General features: G+C 39.6%; 1 non-coding gene across 1 annotated transcript; it reads right to left on the bottom strand.

The window, feature by feature from the left end:
- Positions 1 to 6,108: 6,108 nt before the first annotated feature.
- On the bottom strand, positions 6,109 to 6,272 carry LOC124154792. The gene has a single exon (XR_006864043.1). It is a non-coding gene; the product is annotated as a U1 spliceosomal RNA (small nuclear RNA).
- Positions 6,273 to 6,490: the final 218 nt, after the last annotated feature.

The raw sequence follows: 6,490 nt of genomic DNA, 5'->3' as shown, positions 1-6,490 counted from the left end.
CGAAGCCATCCGAGAGTGTCCGAGCTCTCACGAAAGCTCACCCGCAAACATGAAGTGAACAGAATATAGTAAATTATACTTCCACATTCATTCAAAGGCAAAATTTGCCGACTATACATGAAGGCAATTAGACTATGAAGCTGAAACATGCAAAACATACCTTAGGTATCCTTGGTATGCTTAACAGGTACCCAAGAGCCAACCGCATAAAAGCATAGTGACATATAGTTCAGCGAAGAGGTTTTATAGATATGCATCGTGTGTGTCCATCTTCGTAGGTGATAGTTTCTCATTGATGCATTGCAGCAGGATTCCGCAGTTCGACGAAGTCACTTGGTCATCGTTTGTTACGCTGACAATGAGATTCGCGGATTTCGAGTCGTACCACTTTATTGTACCCATACAGCCAATTGCGCGATTTAAATCACGGTTTCTTTTCAGTTTTAATTTTAACATAACTACCTTGGATCCTCCGATAATTACGTTCATTGTGCAACGGTTGAAAATTTCCCAATTCCATCATCTTCCCTCCTTTCCACCAAATCTCCTCCCCGTTCAACTCCCAGGCTACCCTTCCATGGATATTTACCACTCTGCTAAATCTCCCCAAGAAAAAATATAAAAATTTCCCTCCTATCCAACTAAAAAGCGCTTCTTACGCTTAGTAATTACTGCTTTCTTACGGCGGCGCTGCGATCATTAAAAGGAAGGAGTTCCTTAGTTAATTTGGAATTTCTGCTTTAATTATTAAAAGACTTTACATTAATTCAGTTCCTTAGTCACATTGAAATTTCTGCTTTAATATCAAAATACTTTAAATTAATTCGTTGCACGTGTGGTCCTGTGCATAGGAAATTGATAGATTACAATAATATACGTATCTGAATCTAAAAAGAAGAAAAATAATGTTACAATAAAAAAATAAACTTTACAGAAAAACAACTTTTTCTTCGCGAGCTAAAAAGAATAAAATACATTTTCTATAAGTCTGAGAGATTATCTACATAAATTCCTTCAAAAACAAAGAAACAATTTGGGCGCATGTCCCACTATAACACTATTTTTGCTTAACATCGATTAAAATTCATTAATTATGGTGGAATCTGCACCCTGCTTTCACCGTTGCATATAAAGAAATTTCTTTAGAGGATCAGATAAAATTTATTTTATAGCATTTCGTTCACGATAAAAACGTTGATTTTTATGAAAATTCGAGTATAAGAGAGTTCTATTTATTCTAACTAGCTTTAGCAAAATGAGTATGTTAAAACAATTTTCATAAAAAATGTATTGCATAGCAACTTTTTCTATGTAAACGTTATACCGAAGTATCATCTGAAAATAATAATACATGGTGCAAATCTCAACCTATGATCTAGTTCCGTAATTCAATTTATTAGCGAATTCCACAAACACAATAGAAGAAAATTTCTCAGAGCAATTGATATTACTAAGAAGTGCAAAAAGACCTATTCATCTCAAATCAGGCAGAGTGCGCAAAATCATGTCAGGACACCAACACCGATTTATCTAAAAGTTATATTTGCGAAAGCAGTATTCTTATGATGAATTATGATCACTTTATCTCAGCTCAGAATCGTATCGATATATAGCTTTGAACATCGCAGTCAGGGCTCGGAGTAAAAAATGAAAATTCACAGAAATGTTAATAACTAAGGAACCGTGACCCATTCAGCAGGGGTTATTGTTTCATTTGAAGAAAATCCATTTTTACACATTCTGACATAACTATTTAGTAGAACGAAGTATTATTAAATAAATAAATAGGACTTATTTCAGCAATAAAAATGATTAATTATTTAACAATTTATAAAGACTAAGAAAAGGAAAATTTTTGCTTTGTATCCTAGAAAATTTTTAGTGGCTAATTTCAATTGCCTGCAATCGATTTAAAGAAATAAAAAAAGTGGTATTTTTATATTTTTTCTATCAATGCACGTCAAAGTTAGGCATGTTTTCGACCAAATCCGTTTAAGCACTCCTCTCATACACAAAGATTGCACAAATATGAGGGGTAAATATGGAGATTCATTGTACTTAGCATGCATAATGGATAAATAGTACATACCTGAATCATTGGTCACATCCACTAACCGAATGCAACTAGGAAAGTAGGACACGGTATTAATCACATCGATAGCGCGTTCAGCAGCTATTATGGTGAACCGTTGCTCACCCTAACCAACCTCATTGCATTTGAATTAATTTATGGGTGTGTATTAAAATATGTTGCTTGTGTTAGCAGAAAACTTAATATAAAACATAGAAAATTTTGAATCGGTACACTTTTCTTTGAAATAGGCAACATGTATTTTTCATCAACTTATTTATTATTGTTTTCTTTTTTTCCAATATATAATTATATTTTTTCCAAAATTCTTTGATTTCTTTCATTACGATGGCAATCTGCAAATTATGATTTTTTTTAAATTTCTCATTATCTTTTTCATAATATCTGATGACATCATATAGAAGTTGAAATTACTAAAACAAAAAGAAATCATAGTTTTTCCCCGCACATATCATACATATTTATGGAGTTCAAATATTTTGCACGAATTTGCACATGGGTAACGATCCGCGATGAAACTTTTAGCACCAACTTAAGAATTGGAACTTTTTCAATCGTTAGAGTGGTAACTGGCAAGTATTTTTATACGTTCTTCGTTCATTCAGAACACTTGCTCTGTGCTGTCGTCCCAGGATTCGACCATGCTTCTACCCACGCGGGTGTTTACTTTTACTAAACAGATATCGAGACCCTTCCAGCTGTACATGCGGTTCATGGCGTATGCAGAAGCTGCAGAATCCAAACACGATAATATTGCATTGGCATCACTCTTTTTGGCCGCGGGAATGGTAACGGCGCGGCGTCTGAATGTTGATTCTGTTGACCAGTGCCCCCACTGTAGAATTCGATGGCGGCGTCACGAGGTAATTGTTGCGTCGTGCAGCGGCGCGTCGGCTTCCACGCAGACGGTGTCCACGGCGCGAGTTGGTCACTGACGAATATAAACTGAATTCCAATCGCTATTAAGCGCAAAATAAACAATATATAATGAGCGCGCATCCTTGGCTAAGTAGATTTTTGAGGACTCACGATATTTATTTGAGCAGACTCGGCGTGGACCAGTTTTCGGACGTCTGCTCACAGGTCCAACTGAATCTACTAAATCAAATAATGTCGAACACGAACGTGGGATATCATGGTGAATATAGAAAAGTGTTTTATTTCCACAGATTTATTTCTTAACCGACCTAGGTTTCCACAATAAACACTGTCATTATCAAGGTAACATTCACAAAAATCACCTGCTTATGTATGTTTTGAGCGGAAGGGGAAGGGGGATGGCGAAGGGTGGGGATGAATGCTGGAAACAGGGAAGACGTGGGTACCACTGACATAATCAGAGGGGAATGAGTCAAGGGTTTTTCTGGGTGAGTAACATGGGGAGAAATGGGGATGGATTACCACTGATTGATTTTTGTGAGATGTTACCTAGAAAATGACAGTGTACATTGTCGAAACCTAGGTCGGTTAAGAAATAAAATCAGAGGAAATAAAAAACTATTAACAACAATGAAATGAAACAACTCTTTTATCTTTATCACGATATCGATTCTCGATTTCCACAAGGTATCGCCTAAGAGTCAACCTTGTGAAATCTCATATTTGACATTATGCTAAGGTAACGAAAGGTTTTAGTGAAATTTCGTTCCAAGATAGGCAGAGTACCCTGTATAATCTGAGGTTTCAGGCGAGATGGAGTGGAAACGAAACATAATGAAGAAGCAGGAGCAATTTCCACAATTTTAAATTTATTGGTAATACCGGTTTCGCTTACAGCATCATCAGGTACCCACGTACGTATCTGATGATGCTGTACGCGGAACCGGTAGTACCAATAAATTTAAAATTGTGGAAATTGCCCCTGCTTCTTCATTCAGAATACCCTGAGTGAGTCTACTCCCCCTGCACACGTCATCAGCCTCAGGATCGCCTTTCATTTAACGAACGGTTCGACCTCGTGCTCCTCCCCCCTCCTCCCTTGCTCCCCCTTCACGAGATATTTTGTAAACACGGCCATCCCCATTTCATCTCCATTAATGCTCCCTCCCGCCGCCGCGCCCCCCGTTAGACCACTCCGAGCGATTGCTATTTGAGGAGTCCTTGGCGGAAACCATCGACCGACGCCCGCCGCCGTAAAAACTCATTTTCAAAGGTGCCTCCCCACTCCAAATCTGCTCCCCGTCAAGGCTGCAAGACGCGAGGGTGCCTCCGAGAAGATTTCTCCCCTCGTCCAAACGACCAGGGGCCGTTTACGACCCCTTCTATCGGACGCTCACTCGAAAAGAGAGCGAAAAGAGACCCTTTTCGAGGATCAGAGCGAGCCGCTGCCACCGCAGGGGCAAGTCGCGAGTCGACGCCATCAGAAGGACTGCGCGAAACGAGATCGTAAAAAGAAATACGGGGACCGTTGACTTTACTGTCGCGCCAGTTTACGACCGCCCTCTCCCAACGGCCCTCTTTCACCGAAATTCTTCATTTTCTCCGCAATAGGAACGGATGGCACGGCAGGTGACACTCAAACCGTAAACAAGCCCTTCTCTTCGGATTGCCAAATGAAGCGTTTGCTTCAGGTCATATTATTTATTTATTTAAGTAATTTTCACATACAGCCGTGACGACAATATACAGTGAAATTTTTAACAATGACATAAATAAGACACAATACATTAACAACATAAAAACAAACAAGGAATTAACCAGTAGGGAAAGTATAACATTCAATTGGCAGACATGTTGGACAGAGCTTGTGCTTTGAATTTTTTGCATGACAGGTAAAAAGGATCTATGGAAGGAGGGAGCGAATTTAGAAGGGAGGATAGGCGATATAAAGGTGAGCGCTTGGTCAGGGAAATTCTGGGAATAACAGGCAGGTGGAGTAGGGAGAGCGAGCGGGTGGAAAGAGTCGGTATTCTAAAATTCAACAGAGAGGGGAGTTCAGGGCAGTCAAAAGTCGAGTTTAAGATATTGTGTAGAAAGTTGAAGTCAGTATTAAGTGTGAGATTGTGCAGATTAGACGAGGAAAGAGAAGACAATACAGCATCAGAGGACATATTGCGTAAATGAGGGACTCTATGCCTAACTATTTTGGCAAAGAAGTAGGGGATGCAATCAAGGGAGTTTATGTTAGTCGGGGCTGACATGGACCAAATTGGGGAGCAATACAAAACTATGGGAAGGAGAATCGTTGAGAAATAGGAGTGGAGTGCAATAGGATCCTTAATTTCCGTGAAGCGGTAAAGAAGGCCTAACAGAGACATGGCTTCGGAGGGTAATTCGAAGCATTGAAGGCAAGTTACGGAAGTGGAAAATTATACCACAACTTATACTTAATGCATATTATTTTTTCTAGATCGAATAATGATTGTGACATTGGGCAAGGGATACGAGGATGAATAGGCTGGAAAATTCATTTTTCCAAGAAACGATAGAAGATCTAAAACCTCGAATTCAGCACGATTTTCGTCACCGAGTGCAGTTTCCCTTTTAATTTTTCCCCAAATGCTTAAAAATATTAAACAAGCACGAAGATATTACACGTTCTTGGTTGCGAAATATAAGCAGCTCAGAACGGTGAATAGCAAACAAATGGCGAAAGCTGATCCCTGCCACTACCACTGTGGACTGTGGTATCAATTTCTCATAATGGATCAACAAGCAACGGAGATGATACATATTTCCAGTTGCGAAATTGGCGTTTCTCGGTGGCTTTAATACCTGCGTAGATGAGCGAGTTGCTCAAATATACCGAGAAGTGATTCCAGCCCTTGCGATAGCAGAAAAATTAGCATATTGGCAGATCAAATTGAAAGACAAAACTATCTTCACAAAATATGGTTTAAGAAAACGGCGCAATGGAAGGAAAATTAATATTCAAAAAGCAGAACATGTGTGAATCATTGCCACCAATAAATAGTATTAATGACGACCTTTGGTGGGTGGATGGCTATGATTCACTAAATTATTCCATCTCTATTCGTATGCACGTACGCATTTTCCATTTATGGATTATTTAACGGTCGGGATTTAAGGGAACGCAGTCCCTACTACCAAAAATTGTACGCCCGAGGTGCCCAAGTGAGGGGAACTCAAACGATTCAGCCCATCCTGAGTGCAACGGGTGAGCCTCGTCCAGGGTGAAACACCATGCGGATCATGGTTAGACCCCACGCCATGCAACCCGGATCACTCTAATTCTAAATACTTCCACCAATTAAGGTGCCAGCTTAGTTTTCATTCGAGATATCGAGCACTCTCAACGATTACCCTGCGGCTCATGTAATTCTTCGTTTGGTCACACATTAGTGTGCTACAAGAGAGCCGGCCCGAGATGCGACTTTGGATGTTTCTAACATTGCCATGAAATAAAGAAGCAACGTATTAAAAAGGGCGCCGCAATAT

This window comes from Ischnura elegans, chromosome 2, assembly GCF_921293095.1.
Source record: "Ischnura elegans chromosome 2, ioIscEleg1.1, whole genome shotgun sequence".
Lineage (NCBI taxonomy): Eukaryota > Metazoa > Arthropoda > Insecta > Odonata > Coenagrionidae > Ischnura > Ischnura elegans.
Note: the sequence above shows the minus strand (reverse complement) of the source record. Positions and strands in the feature narration are given on the sequence as shown.